This window comes from Sinohyriopsis cumingii, chromosome 4 (genome assembly GCF_028554795.1).
Source record: "Sinohyriopsis cumingii isolate HCF-2022 chromosome 4, ASM2855479v2, whole genome shotgun sequence".
Classification (NCBI taxonomy): domain Eukaryota; kingdom Metazoa; phylum Mollusca; class Bivalvia; order Unionida; family Unionidae; genus Sinohyriopsis; species Sinohyriopsis cumingii.
In genome coordinates, this window is record NC_142964.1 from 115284146 (window position 1) to 115304482 (window position 20337).

Sequence of the window (20337 nt, forward strand, 5' to 3'; positions counted from 1 at the left end):
ACAGAGTGATAGAACTAGCAGATGAAGGCCATCAGGGCTTTAAGTTTCTGAAGGCTCAAACCTATATTTATCAGTACAGACATATCGATGATGCAATACTCTTTTTAGTGAAAACCACATGAGCGGCGGCTTTTTAAGGAACTATAAATGTTCACAAAGAGGTGTTTTCAATTTCTCACGAAGGTGCCAGGTGGTAATTTTAGTAATGTGTTCTCCAAATTAAAACCTGTAAAAGAACTGAAAATCCATCAATAAATCATTCTTAAAAATTTTTTCCAGCTAAAACTAGGACAAGCTTTCAAAATATTCTTTTTTCTAAAATTGTATATTTATTATCAACTAATTCTCAGCCTATTTTCTTTTTTTATATTTTGTTTTAATTTATTTTATTTTTTTTTTTTTTGGGGGGGGATACACACAAACAGGACTCATACGCAGACATGCAACCTTCTGAATCCATGTGATGTTAATCTAGGTTGTAGTCAGAAATACTCGTTCTTTTCTTCTTTTAATCACGTCATTCAGGGGAATTAATTTCACGCAATATGCATTGAGGGATTTTGTTAATAACTTGAATCGCGAACAAGAGACATGCAAGATTTACTTCCATCAAATATACATGCATGTTCAAGAAATGTGTAAGGGAAAGAGTGAGCGATTGTACATAACCTGTCCAGCCTAGGTATGTAAATGAGTCTGAAAAATGTACCTATAATCACGGGAGAACAAAAAGAAGTTCACTTTCTCCTCCGCTTGACAGCATTAAGTAGGTAAAGCCAAATCTCACTATTGCTCAAGCAGCAGAGAGGGTGAACAGACCATAGAATTCCGACAAAACAAATAAAACAAACAAATAAATCATCTCGTAGAAAGGTCCAGATTTTACAAATGAACTTTTCCTTGAGATGTTTTATTTCTGCAATGACTGATTGTGCTAATAAAACCTCAGTTTGAAATAGTATCTGAAAAAATAAAGTACTCTACGTGTTTATTTATTTCTTGTTTATTTTTTTGACGACCAACGTTGGTAGGTACCCTCTCTGCTGCTATTAATTTACCACCATACCAAGTTTGATGAATATTTTTCAACTCGTTCTCGCTGTCGTTTTTCCTCGTCTGTTTTATCTTCATCTGAATCTTCGGAATTTGTTTTATGTTTCAAGTAATATTCAAGTTCTGATGGTGGTTTTTCTATTTTGGGATTTATGTTCTTTCTTTTTCTGTAATAGTTCATCAAACTTCGATATCGATCTCCACCGCAATTTTTGCAAATCTGATATAATCCTCTAACACCGTTGTTACAACCAACACATCTTCGTGGACCAGCATGAGGGTTTTTCTTTATAAGATAATTATGTTTCTTGCAATATTCTCCACGGCACCTTTTGTTGCATTTATCTGTTGTTCCTTGACGCAGCCACGCACAGTTGTTCATTATCTGTTTAATTAAATTTAATTTTATCATCACCCCTGTTACCCAAATATTTTATCAATACCCACACGATATCTTGTTCTTGGATCATGTAAATTTATTGTTATAAATCCATGCGGAGTAGCTTGCGCTCGTGAGAAGAAATTTTTGAATTTAATTATATCCATGTCACCACCACACCAAGTTTGATGAATATTTCGCAACGTGTGTGTGTCTACGCCATTAAACACAACTAAAATGTTGCAGTTGTCTCTGATCACTTTTGGTATTTGTGTATATCGTTGAGTAACATAGATCACGTCTGTATTTTTGTGTCTACCTCGGGAAAATATTCTGGCTGGATTTGATTGTTTATCTAGCATCACATCGTCGTATACAACTAAATTATTAATAAATCCGTCTATGGAATCTACGGATGGTGCTTCATCAATATCGGTTATAAACTCTATAACATCATTATCTTCATCCAGTAATTGCTGAGAAATCAATTATATCCATATATGTTATAACATGAATTTATATTGTTTACGCTGTAGAGTTAAAACTCCAACTGTTGATTTAGCTACAGTTACAACAAAAAATAAAAAAATAGCGTACGGTGGAAAATGTTCTGTATGCTGTAGAAAGAAATTTTCGTTTTTACCTAATAAGCGCGGTGGTGATATTGCTAATTTGATGTCAAAGTTTCCAGGTGCTCCATGGGCTAAATACAGCGGAGAAAAACATCTACCAGGATATAATTATTGCGGTCCTGGTACCAGACTTGATATCAGGCTCGATAATCAAGATCAACCAAAACCAGGCGAGGAACCAATAAATGCTATTGATCGAGCTTGTCACGCTCATGATGTAGCTTATAAAAGTCAAAATCTACAAGATAGGCATATTGCAGATGTAAAATTAATTCATTCATTAAATTCTATAAAAAAATAAAAATATTAGAGAATCATTAGCTAATTGGTTAGTAAGATCCTCGATGAAAGGTAAATTAGCGATTGGGGCTGGTAATTAATAATGGAATCAATTTATTATTCACCGAGAGGATACTGGAGAGGCAAAGCAGCAATTGGTAAACTCGCTGATGCAGCATCGGTTAAACATTCTACTGCTAGCGCGTGGTTATCTAAACAAGCAATATGGCAAATTTATCTACCACGTCCTAAACAAATTCAGTACTCGTATTTCGATGTCAGTGTTCCTAATGAAGTTCATCAAGCTGATATTCTGTTTTTACCGCATGATACTGTGCGTGGAAAAACGTACAAGTACGCGCTAACCGTAGTTGATGTTGCAAGTAGATATAAAGAAGCAGAGCCGCTATCGGCGAAAACATCATCTGAAGTAGCCGATGCGTTTGAACGAATTTATCAACGAGGACTCGGACCACGAGGTGGTCTACGATGGCCACAGCTACTACAGGTTGATCCTGGTAAGGAATTTCTTGGTCCAGTATCATCGCTGATGAAACAACATAATACCAAAATACGACGAGGTCATACTGCAATTCACCGTGATCAAGCAATTGTTGAGCGATTTAATCGAACACTTGCTGAACGGTTATTTGGATATCAATACGCGAGGGAATTTATTCAGGATAAAAGATCTCGCGAATGGGTTGCAAGATTACCAATCGTGATAGCTGCATTAAATAATGAGATCACACGAACAACCAACATGAAACCCATTAGCGCGGTCACAAAAAAAAATATACCAACACAACGGAAAGATGCTGGAAAACAAAAAATATTAGGTGATGTCACAGTCAGATATTTATATGAGCCTGGTGAACTTGAAGGTGGTAAAGCGAGAGCGACTGATCCTATTTGGAGTGTTACCACACACAAAATATCTGCCGTGACAAGATCCACTGGAAGAAACGTAGGCGTTTCCAGACCTGCAATCTACAGATTAAATTCTGCTGCTCCTCAACGTGGATTTACACGTGAACAACTACAAATAATTCCCGCGGATACACAACTACCACCGCGATCACTTCGGTGATTTCGATCACTTAACTAGCGCCTCTACGTCGATTACACTCAAGACAGGTTAACATGGTATTTTCTCGTGTATGACCGCGACTATTATCTTTTCTATCTACGGTAAATTGTCTTGAATCATTACTCGAATATCGCCATAACATTATACAATTACAACATGCGCAATGATTGTTCTGCTGCTGTTTTAACTCGGTAATAAATTCAACATCAAGATCAAAGTCACGTTTATTTTTTTTGTCAGATTGTTTGTATCCGATCAATTTTTTTCTTATTATATCATCATCGATGATGTTAAATTTATCAACGATTTCAGGAATTATAATTCTACGTAATTGAGATATATTTCTGACCCTCGATACCGCTAAATAAACTAAATTTGACCACTCGATGCGATCGTCTACAATCCAGACTCGTGTATCAGAAATAGTTAATCCCTGAGACGAGTGGATTGTCATGGCGTATCCCAACACCCATGGAGATTTGTCAGCGCGTAATGCATCTTCGACCACACTGATATCAACGGCGACAATATCATTTAATACGAGATTCTGTTTCCTTGACTCTGTCTGTCCTGGAATATCAACATTAATATTCTGTTTTCGTGTATCTGATGGTCTATAACACAACGGAACGGGTAGTTCTGAATATTGTTCTTTATGTAGTTGAAATAACTGTTGTTGTAAAGCGTCTCTGATTATTTTTCTACTTGCTACGATCAAATAGTTGGGTCTCCATGAGTTCAAAAAATCACTCATTGATGTCTCTGAGATCACTCCACGTATTATTTCACACTGAATTTTGTTTGATTGTAATCTGATTAATTTTTTAAACTCCTTCAAATTTGCATCAAGAGCTCTATGATCATCATCTATTTCTTCATAATAATCAACGAAATTTTTTAACCAATCATGTGGAGATGGTCCAACAAAGGGCGGCGGTTGACCATGATCGCCACACATTATTATGGCGGTATTTTTCGTCAACAACCAATCAAGAAACATTTTTAATGTATCCAATGACACCGTGCATATCTCGTCCCAAATAATTATTTTAGGTATATATTTTTCCCCCATCCGTTCAGGAGTCCATGTATCCCCGCGCCACCGAAAGAAACTATGATACGTGCACGATTGTACTTGCCGCTGTTTCATCTCACGTGCGAGTCTATGTGTGGGTGTCAGCACGATTATATCTGAATTTCTAAAAACATTAATCGTTCGAGTTGTTTTGCCGCATCCACCAGGTCCATTGAGATATACTGTCTTATATCTGGTTATTGGATCACTCAACGATGGTGCCTTCGACATTTCTGATATTTTATTACCCTCACGATAAAAATCTCTCACTGGAACATCTGCTGATTCTACATAATTGTGTAATAGTTCCTTTTTTATTCTCCACGAACCCCATCGTTCATCATTACTTGTAAATTTCATAACAGGTTCTAAATATTTACTTGAAATATAAAACGAGTCCGTTGCGACTCTGACTGCGGTCTCAGGAAATCTATTAATCATCGATAATAAATTTATAGAAACATAAGCCAACATGGAAGATCTTAGATGAGTATATTGCGGGGATACGTCATTTATGTAACTAACTATCGTACCTAATTTTGTTCCGTCGGACAAATAAACACTCTCTCGATTTACAAATGTATTTTTCGCCGTTGTATCAGCGATTATAAAATCGTACTCGGCATCATCTAAAATTAATCGTGCGTGATGTCTTTTATAATCATATGCACCACCTTGAGTAAATTTACCTATAATTTTTCTACCGAGATCTTTTGCGGTTTTGAGTCTATTAGGAATATCGTCCTTAAACTCGCTAATAACTTCAGAATCTGACATGGGCAACCAAACTTTGGTCTGTGCATGATATGATATAATTGCCTCACTGACCACCAACGATGTCAGTATCGCACAATCTAGCATATATCGCAACAAAACTATAGGTGCCCAACGTTTTTCACAAAAATGTCTGCCAAACCAAACATAACAAATCTTGTGAAGATTTTCGTTAAACTCGAACGACTCAATACAGGCGAATCCAGTCAGATCAAAATCAGGTAATGGTCCATTAATTGCCACTCGCGTCATCTCGTTTGTAGGGTGACCAAATCTTTCAAAGTACACAGAACAATCTCCGTATCCCAGAAAACTTCCTGGATAACATGCAACCATATCAACCGAAATAACATCATTGTAATTGTATTTGGTATTCCATAATCCGCCATGTCCATATTCGACGCAACTTGCGCGTACGTCCTCGAGTAAATCAAATCGTGTTGGTTTCCATGAATTTCGTTCTCTGGCGAAATGAGCCGCAACAGATGGAACGGTAAAACAATTAGTTAGTAATTTGTCAGTATTTTCCGCGTGCTTGCACTGTAAAAACGTCGCAAGATTTTTCATCTCGTCATGGAGGGATTCTGTGCGATATATTTCACCGTTCGGTTTGACAAACTGATCAAATTCACCCTCCTCATTACTTTTAAATAACCATACCGATACAGGATCGGTTTTACTTATTTCGTTGATAAAATCAAACATACTATCTGCCACAGATAATTCTGTGGGGTAAAATCTAACAGTTCGATCACGTGGAAATATTGTTACTGCGTTAGTCCATGCGTGCGCGTTATGATCGATAATATTTATTGGAGCTCCCTTCGATTTATATTTCGACTGGTACAGTACTTCTCCCGTTATTGTCGCCACAGTTATTGGAAATTTTAATATTTTTCCTAACTCAGCAACATCTTTTATTGTAGCACCGGTGTCCTTAACTGAATCAGCCCACGAGTTTATTTTTTCACGCCTTAAATCAGTTAATCCATTTCCACGCATCGCGTTTGTAAAGTGTTCTATTACTCGTTCAGCCACACAATTTAACCTTGAAAATTTCATCGGCGCTAGTTTATCAACGTTGGGTTTTTTATTTATCTCATAAATTCCATAAATAACTGCTGTTACAGGATACGCTCGCTCATAATACGGTTTGTCAATACCTGTCAGTAGACCCGGTCTGGAATTTTTACTTAATATGATAGTTTTATTATTACCAAGGACAGGATCATATTTGTCACGGATAATCCAACTACCTGTTTCTGTTAATACAATAAATTTTACTCTGAATAAATATTTTTGATTGCCCTCGTATTCAGCGATGTAGTTAATGATAGTTGCCGCTCGCTTGTCATTCATTGTAGCGTCCGTGACAGCGTCCTTGACTCCGTCAGTGCGTATAATCTTGAACGTTGACCATGTATGAGATGCACCATCCGTGTAAAATTCTTTCTTGGCGTCGTGAATTTTCGAGATCAAACTTTTATTTTTCGGATCAACCAGATCTCGCACTGGCAAGTCAGAAGATAATCTGTCAAGGTTGAATTTATGCTTAACAGGCCTAGTTTGGGATAATCTCTCAAACTCGTTCATATAATTAAAACAAATATTTAAATAAAGAAAATTATATATATATATACAATGTCCCAATGTAGATGGTTGATGATCGGCTCAGTAAATCGATGCAACAAATCCTGTAGAAAGGAATTTTGTTGGATGCACTCACAAAACATACGACGAGGAAGTCTAGGACCAATACCATGTCTACGGTGTGGAATTGGAGTGCGAGGAAAGACAGAATTATGTGGGAAGTGTGGCGGGAAACGGTTCAGAGAACTTAAAAGATATTATGACAAAAAAAATAATAGCGGTGAAAACGCTATAAAATCCGTGAGGGATTATATATCAAGATTTCAGACAAACAATGATTTAAACATATAATATTATTATAATGGAGCAAAATATATTTGTCCCACATCCTGTCATAACAAACTATGAATCAAATATTAATGGTATCATCAGACACTGCAAGTTGAAGAGACCAGTTGGTGATGTTACTAATACTGGCTATCTTAGATTTACAGTTGGAAAGAAAAGATATCATTGTCATAGATTTACGTACGAGTGTCACAAGGGTTTGATCAAAGACGGTCTTGTTATTGATCATATTGACGGGGACACTCAAAACAATAATTTATCCAATTTACAAGCTATCTCTCACAGCGAGAATAATACACGCGGTAATACAGGAAGATGTAAGACAATCGGAAAGAGGGCGGTAATTTCTACAAACATAGAAACCGGTAAAATAATTATGTTTCGTTCAATATCTTCTGCTGCGAAATATTTTGATATTCACCCGCAATCAGTACAAAGAGTGGCAGAAAATATATATAAAACAGCTTTATCGAAAAAATATAAACAGAAAATTACATTTCAGTATCAATAACTATCATCACCACATTATTAACTATCAGCACCACATTATTAACTATCATCACCACATTGAATTAATTTTTTTAATTTATGTCACAGTAGGTCCTCCATACACTACTGAATTTTTGATTACATAAGGGAGATTACTTTGTAATATATAGTTTTCTTCGTAGATGGTTGGTTTTTTATGATCGTAATTAGTCAGTTTAACTAATTACATCGTATAGTGCCGACGAACCTAACTCATTAGACTCATAAGTATTATTTATGGTTTTTAAATATTTCCCCATCATACAACACATGATAATGTTATTGATCCGTAGGAAGCTGTGTGTAAACAGAAACCGTTTGTCATTGTAATCGACCTGCAGTTGTGTGTTCACTGAACTTACACTCTGGAAAGTTCTTTGACTGGTGCATTAATGCCACTGTATTATTGATTTTCGGTCTGCTTAGGAAACCAGCTACAAATACAGAAACTATTATTCAGAAACTGTTATAAATACAGAAACTGTTATTATTCAGAAACTGTTATAAATACAGAAACTGTTAAATACAGAAACTGTTATTATTCAGAAACCGCTGTTTAGTGTAAATATTGGTTCCTTAGCTATATATTAACTTCCGAAACATATGTTCGTAACAATGTTTGATAGCTCGATCAGTATGGTATTGGACTGTGGCGCTCGCGGTCCAGGATCAAACCCCCATGGCTGACAATTTGTCGGTGGTGCGCATAATTGCGATTTTTATAATAGTGGGGGGAACCGCAAGAACCCCTCCGCTCAGCAAAATTCACCCACAATATTGACTTGTGGTTGATACCTATTTTTCGTATCACCCACTGGATTAATTATTATGGGTGGGTTTTTGCTGAGCGTACCTTAATTAAGTTATATGTTTGTGCTGTCCCAGAAACATCCCGACGAACTCGAAGGGGTTCTGGGATATTTTTTTTTTATTTTAAAGATTTATATATTATATAATGAACCATGAAAATATCAATGATGTAATTGTCGCTATTAAAAAATTAAAAAAAGATGGAATTAATATATCTGATGAACTTAATCCTGAAAAAATAGTTTCTGACTTTGAGATTTTACAAGAACGTAAAACCATGGGGACACACACACTATCATCTGAATACAGGCTCATGAAACGGATTCAATCGGCAATGTTTCAGTCGCTAGCTACCGTAGAAGATGATCATGTGAAGGAATTCGTTCCTCTTTCTACCGCCGTAGAAAGAATTAAGTCGTTATTATCCCACGAGTGTGAGGCAAAGAAAACGATTAGTACCCGTATAAGACTATTAAGAAAAATAATGTTAGATCGTGAAACGATCCAAGGTAACTTCGTTACTGGTGAAACGATCCAAAGTAGTAATTTTGAAGATGACTGAGATCTTTGATCAGAAATATTATTTCTGAATTTAATGGGTTAGTAATTTATTTTTTTTTACTGAAATTTAACAAATTTGTACAAATTTCTTAATTTTGACTACCATTTACCCCATCAAAAACATAAAATTGTACAAATTTCTTAATTTTGACTACCATTTACCCCATCAAAAACATAAAATTGTACAAATTTCTTAATTTTGACTACCATTTACCCCATCAAAAACATAAAATTGTACAAATTTCTTAATTTTGACTATCATTTACCCCATCAAAAACATAAAATTGTACAAATTTCTTAATTTTGACTACCATTTACCCCATCAAAACATAAAATTGTACAAATTTCTTAATTTTACAAATTATTTATTTCTGAATTAATTTATTTATTTACTGAATTAATTTATTTTTTTTTACTAAAATCAAGAAAAATGCACGAACTACTTGATTTTGACGGGGTAGTTGGTAGTCAAAATCAGGAAAATTGAGCAATTTCGTTGTATTTTAGTAAAAAAAAAATAAAAATCTCAGTAAAAATAATATTATTAATAAATAAAATTAATTTATAATAAATAAAATTTGTTAGGAACAATTTGACAAGGTTAGAACTTTCTTGATTTTGACGGGGTATGTTTCTGAGGGGGTAGTTGGTAGTCAAAATCAAGTAGTTCGTGCATTTTTATGTTTCTGAGGGGGTAGTTGGTAGTCAAAATCAAGTAATTTGTACAATTTCAGTAAAACTCTGGAAAATTAATAAATATTATTTTTTTTGTGATAGAAATTTTAATTTTACTTTCATCGACTAGCTTTTTTAGTTGCCTGGGCCAATTAATTTGTACCAAACACAAATTTGTGCCAGTAATAATAAAATATTTTTTTAAGTTGATCGAATTTGAGTCTGATCTCTGTTACAAATGTTCTTCTAACTGTTAAGAAATCCTCGCGTGTAAAACCCTCCTCCACATGAAGATCTACGACAAAAGTCCTTACGACGGAAGTCTTACGACTTTACATACAGATTTATTACAAGCTCTTCTTCACGTATGTCAATCAAGCGATTAAGGTGGTCTGTGAGTTTAAAATTGATTCGTGTTAACATATTATTGTGACACCGCAAATACACGGGATTAGTTGATTCTTGCACGATTAAATTTCCAGGGGGAACTTGTGGTGTGAACGTGTATAGGATGTATCCTTGTTGAGCTTGATTTGATCTTCCGAGATCTATTTGATAGCTGCCATCGATTACGTCACAAACCAGATTGACCGCGACCGTCGGTGTTATATTAACGATCCGCGGAGATACGTGTCTTCCGCCGCCATGTGGATCATTATCATATCTGAGAACAGTTGGAGGTGGTGCTAGTTTTTTCCATGCATCGAGTATTTTAGGGAAGTTTTCGTCGATAAGATCGTTTAATAATTTTACTAGTTCTCTAGCATCAATCCCCGGTATTACAAATGTTGGTAATTGTTGTTCAGTTATTTTGTAATGATTGAGAAACCATGGTTTAGCTTTATAATTATCAATAATTTGGCCAGCTATAATATACCCGTAATTGTGCTAGTGCTATTTCTTTTACTGGAATTGCAGTAGGAAAATTAACACTAAATTCAGGATTAATTGAACTTACCGAGATCATCGTTATCTTTGGCGGAGTTGTGTTGGTCACGATCTGCTGGAGTAATTCTGTCATTATTGATACTTGTATCTTTAATACCTTCATCGTATATTTTGGTTATCATTGAAAATTCGAAATCAGATATAATTCCATCACTGAGACTCGCTGATAACAACGAGGATAATTTCGAGTATGCTACCGTCGCTGTATGTAATTTTATTTTGTAATCGGATAATTTTTCGTTCGTACAAGTACATATTTTTTTTTGTGATGATACCAAGCACACCTGCAATAGTTGTTGCTGCTGAAATACAGATAGTTACAGCTACTGGTGCCATCGTTGTCAACGCTGATAATATTACACCGGTTCCAGCAACAACAGCGGATACTGAATAAACAATCACATCAACGATAACCAATCGTCGTCGATATTTTTTTACTTTTACTGTATATTGATCGACTTGATCTTTTAGCGCCGCCTGCCATTCACGCGCTTGATTGTATCTGTATTGTGCACCGTCCATATATATTTTTATACAGTAACCAATTGATGTGCTTCAGCTACAAATTCCAAACACCACCAGTAAGATGTTGCGGTTAATGTCCTATCAGCTGCTTCCAGAATAAATATTTCCTCGGCTCCGATATTTAATACAACAGATACAACCCCGGAAAACCTGTCGGTGGAATGACGCCATGGAAACGTTGTAAATATTTCAAATTTTGCAGCACTAAACACAGACAGCCTGTACACGCCAGTGACTGTTGCGGTATATTTGATAGTATTATTTTGTTTTGACCATGTTGCAAATCCCGATGATACCGTGCATACGATGTTTGTGATATGCCCGGGAGTTATTTCAGCTGGAATTTTAATCAGATTGGTTTTATTGATAATCTCAGGAATTCCCGCTACGATGTCTAGTTGTGTTCGTTTGATCGTGTCTAGGTTACTTTTGATATCAACGAGTTTCATGTCAATGACGGAAGGAGTTCCAAAGAACTTATTTATGGCATCATCGGTTTTTTGAAAATTTCTTCGAAGCCTTGTAAACGCGCCCGTGTGAACGTCATACTCGGCCCGTAGCGTGGATAGTTTTCCATCCACGTCGTCGACGTATAGTTTGTTTGCGACGTCGTTGTCAGATTTTGGAGCTGTTACAGCTACTATTTTGTTCCCGTTCATGCTAAGTTCACCTGTCATCGTGTCACCGGTGTTTCTCACGCGATTAGCAACACTTTTTGCAATTTCATCTCTGATGGTTTTAAGTGACATACTTGAATCTCTGATTCTACCACCGTCAGTAAACACGTGAATATTATCCGTAACTGCACCGAGTACTCGCCGGACTATATCATTCCATTTGATATTGCTGGTTTTTAGTTTACCATATCGATCTTGAAAAATAACAACTTCATCTGGATCAACTCCAGCAAGGTTCATAATATCAGCGAGGTCATCTTTAGTCGCATACTTTGACAGATCAACGTCGGATTTTATTTTCTTACTAGTAGAAGATCTTCCATAAATGTCAACCATTATAATAAGATCCGTTGTTTAAAATGCTTTACGCGCAACAAATCGGTTGCTTGTATAATCGTGCACGACTTTATGTGGCGGCTTGGATGATTTTGATATAGCGTCGAGTACATTAATTACTTCACGGCCGCATATTGGCGGATCTGTCATTGTTTGTGTGGGTAGCGTTGAATACCAAACTTTGGAACCTCTAGTTGTTGCGTGGAGTGGTGCGACATACTTGATAAATTCAACAGGTGGAGCTAACCCGTACGAATCAAAATAAACAATTCCACGTGGATCAACCGCGTATGATACCCAATGAGTACCAGGTCCGGAACGTTTGTCAAGATTAATAATACCTGTTTCTAGTTTGTTTGGTTGTTTCGGTAATTGATCTCGCATAAAAACACCTCTAAAGGCGGATATTTTTAATTTTTTAGCAGCATCAAGTAAATCAAAATTTGATGATGTAACGTTTAACGAAATGATCCTGGAAGCCTTAGGCCTCTCCCCCAACGAGATCCCGGTAATCTTAGACCGCGTCCCTTTTTTTTGTATCCCCGCCCTGTTGCTTTCTTTAGTGCCATTCCAGCGGCTGTTCCAACAGCACCTAACGCGGCCGCTTTTGCTACGGCTGGAGCAGCTGCAGCTATTAATACCGGAATGGCCGCAAGAAGTGGAAATATACCACCCGCTTTAACCATGTCTTTGATGGCGCTCGGGGAGAGATGGAATTGAACTCCAGTTTTTGATTCTAGGGCTTTATTAAAATGTTTAATCTGATTATTTGTCAACGATAATTTGTTTGGACCACCACTAATATGATCTCGTTTTAGTGATATTTTAGTTCCGCATTTGTTGGCGGTTTTTGATTGAAGCTTTTTTACCTGACCAGGAGTCAGAGTAACATTAACATGACCATACGACATTTTTATATAAAATATATTTTTCTAAATAACATAATTAAAGATTTTCCACCGGTGCATCAACGACCCTCATTCGACCACTGCCACCTTCAAGTAACATGGCCTTGTCGCTAAGTATGACCGCGATCGCTCTGTAATCAACACCACCGGTATTTAATGTTGCTTTGAGATGTATATCAACGACAGATTGTTTTGATAGATCAAGATGTTCTAATGAAAAATAAAAAATCGGATACAATTTTTTAAAATCTAGTTGTGATATTTGCAACCCGGTATCAACATTTTGATCACGTCCCATAAATGACATCAAACGATGATATGCACGTCCTATGTGATTCAATGCATAATTTAGTTGTACATTTTCTGTTGGTTCCTGTTGTCCGTTTATCCGTAAAGAAATATCTGTGAGACCTAGTTGGTCAAATATCATATGAGAGTGAATCTGTGAGTTTAAACTATTACGGTTCTGAAACGCAATAAAAATATGCCGTGGTGCAGAAACACCCTGTTGTGATGCTATATGCCATGTAAACTGACCGTTAACGTTAGTTTGCATGCTATCCGTGCTTGTTGTTAACCATGACAACAAGGATTTACCACCTGCATCCATGAAAGAAATTAATCGCTGTTCTTCTGCGATCGTTGGAGTCATTACCGGCATCCACAATGAAAGTTTTGATAATATTACTTTACCAGCGTCACCAACGGGTCTCCACAGAGCATCATTATCATCGTTCTTTCTTAAAAGAACAACCGTGTGTCTAGCTCCAAAAATAACCTTTTTAACATTCCTGCAAAATCCAAAAATATGCGATAGTGGAATTGTACATGAAAAACCTCTATTGCCTCCTAGCAACATATTTCTACGTGCTGCAAATCCCAAGTTGAAATTTTCGCCAGAACCATGAACTACTGGCCACACGTCAGCATCATTGTTATCGGCAAAATTTCTTGGTCGTCTTATATTATACGGATCACTTTCAGGGTTATCGGAGTTATCTTTCACAAACATCATTGTGGGACCTGCTGATCTTGTATAATCATCAGAATATCTCGCCAGACCAATTATTGCTGTAGCAACGTCGACATCATTCTGAATTGATTCAATATTTTTTCCATCAATCATGTATGTGGCGCCACTAAATAATGCTATGATCCCGTTGTTGACAAAACCAATTTTTACTGGATCTAAGTAATTAGTATCATCCGTTTTTATAATTGTACCTTCTACCTCAAGAAAGGCATCAGCGGGTAAAAAGTATCTACTTGTGTCATGAACTTGTAGTTCAATTCTTCCACGTTGATCTGGTTGTTTTGCGTCATAGGAATAAAATTGATAATCACGTACAGATTCATCCTTAAGGACGGGTGCTTCCATGTCAAATGCTGTGTCGGATACGCGCTTGAACATTTTATTATTATTATTTTTCGTCTAACACGTTGATCACCGCCGCCGGAAAGTTCCACCTCGGAAAGTTCCACTTCCTGATATCAAACTTGAGATATTATTTCCAGATTCACCGAGTCCTTGATCTGCTAACGCCATTAGTTTTTGATTTGCAGCCTGATTTATTATTTTACTTACGTCTGCGGGCATCACCTCAGTACTTGCCAGTTTCACCGGTGGTTGTTGTTTTCGTCGCAATAATCGTGCTAGTCTTTCTTTGATCGCCGAGAACGCCTTACCAGCAACATTGACAATTGCACCAGGAGCTTTATCACGAACAATATCAATAGCCTTCATCGATAATTGTTTTGCAACTGGTGCTACTTTTGGAGCTATCCTCGTGAATAATCCCCGAATGACATCACCAAGTCCATCTCCGTAAATAACACTATAGATTGGTAATCGTGAGTTTACCGCTCTAACCTGTGTGGGTTTACGATGATTATCATGCACAATCATCTTATTTTATTTACCATTTATCTAACAACTAGTCATCAACGAGCTCATCAATAAGTTCTCGATAAAATCCAATATCCATAATGCCACCTTGAAATAGTCGCCGACAAATATCAGCTGCTTCATTGGTTATTTCTGGTGAATTATTTCCAGCACGTTTTCCTCCTATGAGAACCTCTAACCGTGACACGTCATTGATGATATTATCAGGACATAAACCACGTCCTGTTTTAGGTTCATCTTGAGGTGTTTTAAATACTGGTGGTTGCATTACCGGAGTAAGTACTTCAGCGGTGGCCGGGGGTGAACCTTCTCGAAATCCATGTGGTGAACCTGTCGGTGTAAATGTTACATCCGGTGCAGGAATTTTCTTCGGGGATAGTAATTTAATTAGCTCTTTAGTCTTTTTAATTTCCGACTTCAACCTTTGCTGTGGCGAAGAAGATTGTTGTTGTTCTATTTGTTGCAGAGGTGGAGGAAGCTGATACTGGGAGGACTCTCCTTGTTCTAGTTGTTCCCATCTCTCTCTATAAAGTCTTTTTACTTCTTCTTTAAGTCTTTCAAATTCTGGACCTCTAGCTTGTTTTTTGTTGTAATATACGCGATATATCCATTTAATGAAATTATCATCATTTATTTTTTCATAACGGGGTTTTAAAATACTAGATTTATTAGATATACTATTTAATATTGCTTCAGGTAATCTCTCTCTTTCAGTTTTTCTAATTTCCTCAACAACTCCTTCTTTAAATTTTGCAATTAATTCTACGTTTTCTTCTGCTGGTTTGGATTTAGATGCAAGTTTTTTTCTCACATCGGCGACTTCGGTACGAAGTTCTTCAATACCTTCAAGTATTTCCTCATCAACAGGTGGAGGTTGAGCTGCGGCTATGTCAGTTGGAAGGTCTCGTAAAATCTTCTTTGTTTTTTTAGTTCTCGCTGCTATTTTTTCAGCCTGCACTGCAGTTTGTTCTAATACCGGAAAAATACCCTTTTTCCTCTTCTCATCCTCCTCCGCAATATCTCCCCATATAGTTTTTTCAACAGCCGCTGCAGCTTTCTTAGTAGCTGCAGTGACTGGTTTAAATAGTTTTTTAGTGTCTTCTTCGTACTCAACTTTTGATTCTTGCTGCGCTTGCAGATTTTTTCTAAATGAGTCTCTGACAGGAAGAAATTTTTTAATTGTTTCTAATCGTTCTCGTGCTGTTCTTGCAGTATGAGATTCTGGATGTACCATTTTATTATAACATAATAATTTAATTAATATCAGCAGAAGAGGAGCAGCAGAGAGGGTACCTACCAACGTTAGTCGTCAAAAAAATAAACAAGAAATAAATAAACACGTAGAGTACTTTATTTTTTCAGATACTATTTCAAACTGAGGTTTTATTAGCACAATCAGTCATTGCAGAAATAAAACATCTCAAGGAAAAGTTCATTTGTAAAATCTGGACCTTTCTACGAGATGATTTATTTGTTTGTTTTATTTGTTTTGTCGGAATTCTATGGTCTGTTCACCCTCTCTGCTGCTGCTCATCAATGAGTAGCTACGATTTCGTATATTACGACATGGTCTCCTCTACCTTGCAATGGAGTAACAAATTTTTAAAAAATATTGAAAAAGACAAAATGTTGATACGAGTAAACGTCGACTACATAAACAGAGTTATGTTTTTCGCCAAGTTAGATATATGATAACATTATTAAGCAGGAACGGCCTTGGCAAACGCGGGGCCCGATTTGGATCATTTTGTCGGGGCCCCTTGTTTTACGGTCGGGCCCGCTGTGAGCACGACATTTGGTAATAAATAAACTTTTAAACAAGTTTTGAAAAGAAACACAAGCGGAGACCTACTTGATGGTCTAGGCAAAATCAGTGTAATCGGCCTTCGGTCGGCCCTGTTATTAAGCCTTTATACCGGGGTGGGCAAACTACGGCCGGCGGGCCGCATGAAAGCCCTTGGCGGGCCGTAGTTTGCCCAAGGGTTTTCATGCAGCCTAGGAACAAGTCATAATTCGCACTGACTCTGTTTATGTTACTCTGTTTATCAAATAAATTTGTTTCTTTTGAAGTTTAAATTTAAGTTTTCAAATATTGACAACATTATAACAACTGAAAATTAATTATGATGTTATTTAGAAAAACCTTTTGTTTTTGCTATTTCAAATATTAATTATTTTACTTAATGAACTATGCGGCGCGCGACAAGGTGTAAATTTGTGTATGCGGCACTTGCATTGGAAAGTTTGCCCACCTCTGCTTTATACGGTAAAATATATCAGCATCTTTATAGTCCACCGTCCGTTGAATACCATACCAGATAACACGTGATTAACGCGGTCATTCGCTTTCCAAATAAGGCTGACTATACCATATTTGGATATTCTAGGATACATTCACTGCGCACCGCAGACCCTGGAGTAATTAAAAAAAAGTAATCCCTATTGCCCATCCCAACACACTGCTTTGCGTGGTGTTGTAGCAACTGCTCCATTTCCTCCACCTTTTTTCCGGTCCTGAAGATGACCATAACAAATACAACAATTGAACATAACAAGAGGGCCTGATATTGCTCATCAAGATAGTGGACATATGTCAGCATCTGAATGCGAATCCATACAATATTAAAGCTGTAGAGGGGAAAGAGAAGTTTTTGGATCACACAGCTGCTACATTGTCTGAAAGTGATAGTGTGATTTATCATCTTTTCTAGACCGTTTAAACAGGATCACACTTTTTCAGCATTAAAACGAGAAGTCATTCTAACAGCAAGCATTGTCTACTTGATCTATCCCGGCCCCTCGGGGCTTGGCCTTAATTCATAACTTCGCTGTTCATATCCCCATATATATATATATATATATATATATATATATATATATATATATATATATATATATATATATATATATATATATATATATATATATATATATATATATATATATATATATATATCTGTGTGTGTGTATGAAATTTATTGGCAATATAAATGAAGTTTAAGCAGTAGAGGGGGCGAACAGACCACTTGTCTGAAACCTAATTTGCTTAAAATATAAGCTTCTTCCGAAATAAAAAATAAGGTCACTGCTAACTTAACCGAGAGTTTTTATCGATGTGTTTACATACCGGAGGTCCCGCCCCCTTTGCTGCTATCAATTAAAAATTATCGTATTAATAATGCCACCAGCTAAGGAATCTCACACTGCTAGATTAGCTCGAGAGAGACTAAAAGCAATCAAAACATTTTTTCCTGTTCGTGATTCCGTTAGACAAAAATTGCAAGAACGTCAAGAAGCCCAGGTTGAATTTACAGAGGGCACAGAACAGTTATTTAAACCCATTACAACAATTACTAAAAAGGCTGTATGGGGAGATTTTAATGATGATGAGGATGACGAGGACGAGGAGAAGAAAAAGAAGGGTATTCTTCAAGTATTTAAACGAACCGCTGCGCAGACTAAAAAAATAGCAGAAAGAACCAAGAAAACAAAAAAGATTTTACGAGATCTTTCAACTGAAATAGCTGCAGCTCAACCTCTTCCTGTCGATGAAGAAATACTTGAAGGTACTGGTGAAGTTCATGCTGAAATCGCCGACGTGAAAAAAGAACTTGCATCTAAACCAATAAAAGAAAATATTGAACTGATTGCAAAATTTAGGGAGGGTTTTGTCGAAGATATTAGAAATACTAAAAGTGAAAAATTACCTGAAAAAATAATAATTAGTATTTTTAATAAATCTAATGTTTTAAAACCCGGTTTTGAAAAAGTAACTGATGATAAATTTATTAAATGGATATATCGTGTATATAAAAACAAAAAACAAGCCAGAGATGATGATTTAGAAAACAGAAGTCTTGATGAAAGAGTAAAGAGACTTTATAGAGAGGCACTAAAACAAGCAGAACAACAACAATCTTCTCCACCGCCAGAATCTTATCAGCTTCCTCCACCTCTACAACAGACAAAACAACCAAGAAAAGATATTCATCCTGTAGATATATTTACCGATGAAGCTCTTAATATTTTTACTGACCGAGATAAATTAGTTAATATTGCTGCGTTTCATTAGAAAATCAGAGAAAAATATATGAAACCTGAATATGTTAAAACAATAGCTCCTAGACTTTGGGTTCCTACATTATATTTTGCATCTAAAAATTCAAGTATTAATACTAATGATCCACAGTATAAAGATTTTTTACAGGATCTAAAAAGAACGGCAAAACTATCAAAACCTCCAGAAGAATCAGGTGCCACTGGAAGCGGTTTTCCTATGGTTACTCAGGGAGGTGGTCTTATTGCCTGTCCTAACAGTGTTCTTTCTGACGTAGAACGACTAGAAATACTGATTGGAGGAAAACGAGCTGGAAACAATTCTTCAGAAATTGTTAATGAAATATCTGATATTTGTCGAAGATTATTTCAAGGCGGTATTATGGATCGCGGCATGTATCGTTCTCTTATTGATGAAATTGCTGATGATTATCACAGCGACTAAACAATTAATTAATCAGTATATAAAATGATTATACACACTGCTCAACGTGGACCAATCATAGTCAGGGTAGTAAACTCACGACTGCCAAATTACAAAACAATTTACGGAGATGGATTGGTGATGTTGTTCAGGGTCTATTTAGAAGGATGGCTCCAAAAGCAATACCGATTGCAAAACAATTAGGGATGAAGGCTATTGAGGCTGTTCGTGATAAAATTCCTGGCGCCATTGGTAATCTTGACAGTAAAGCGTTCTCGACAGTCAAAGACAGACTATCTCGATTAGTACGAAGAAAACCACAGCAACCAATGAAACTGACCAGCACTGAAGTTATGCTCGCAAATGTCAGCAAAATAATAAATCAAGCCGCAAATCAAAAACTAGCGGAATTATCTGAAGAAACAGAAAGAAATATAACTGCAAATTTAATGGCGGGAAGTGGTCGTCATGTCAGACAAAGATAATTTAGATCACCATTTGGAAAATTGGTAATTATAATAAAATGTTCAAGCGTATATCCGACCCAGCATTTGACATTGATGCACCGGTCCTCAAAGATGAATCAGTACGTGATTATCAATTTTATTCCTATGACGCAAGACAACCAAATCAGTTGGGGAGAATTGAATTACAGGTTCAGGATACAAGTAGATATTTCTTGCCCGCTGAGGCGTTTATTGAAGTAGAAGGTGAACTTGCAAAAGCGGATGGTACTAACTACGGCGTCAATGACCGAGATGGT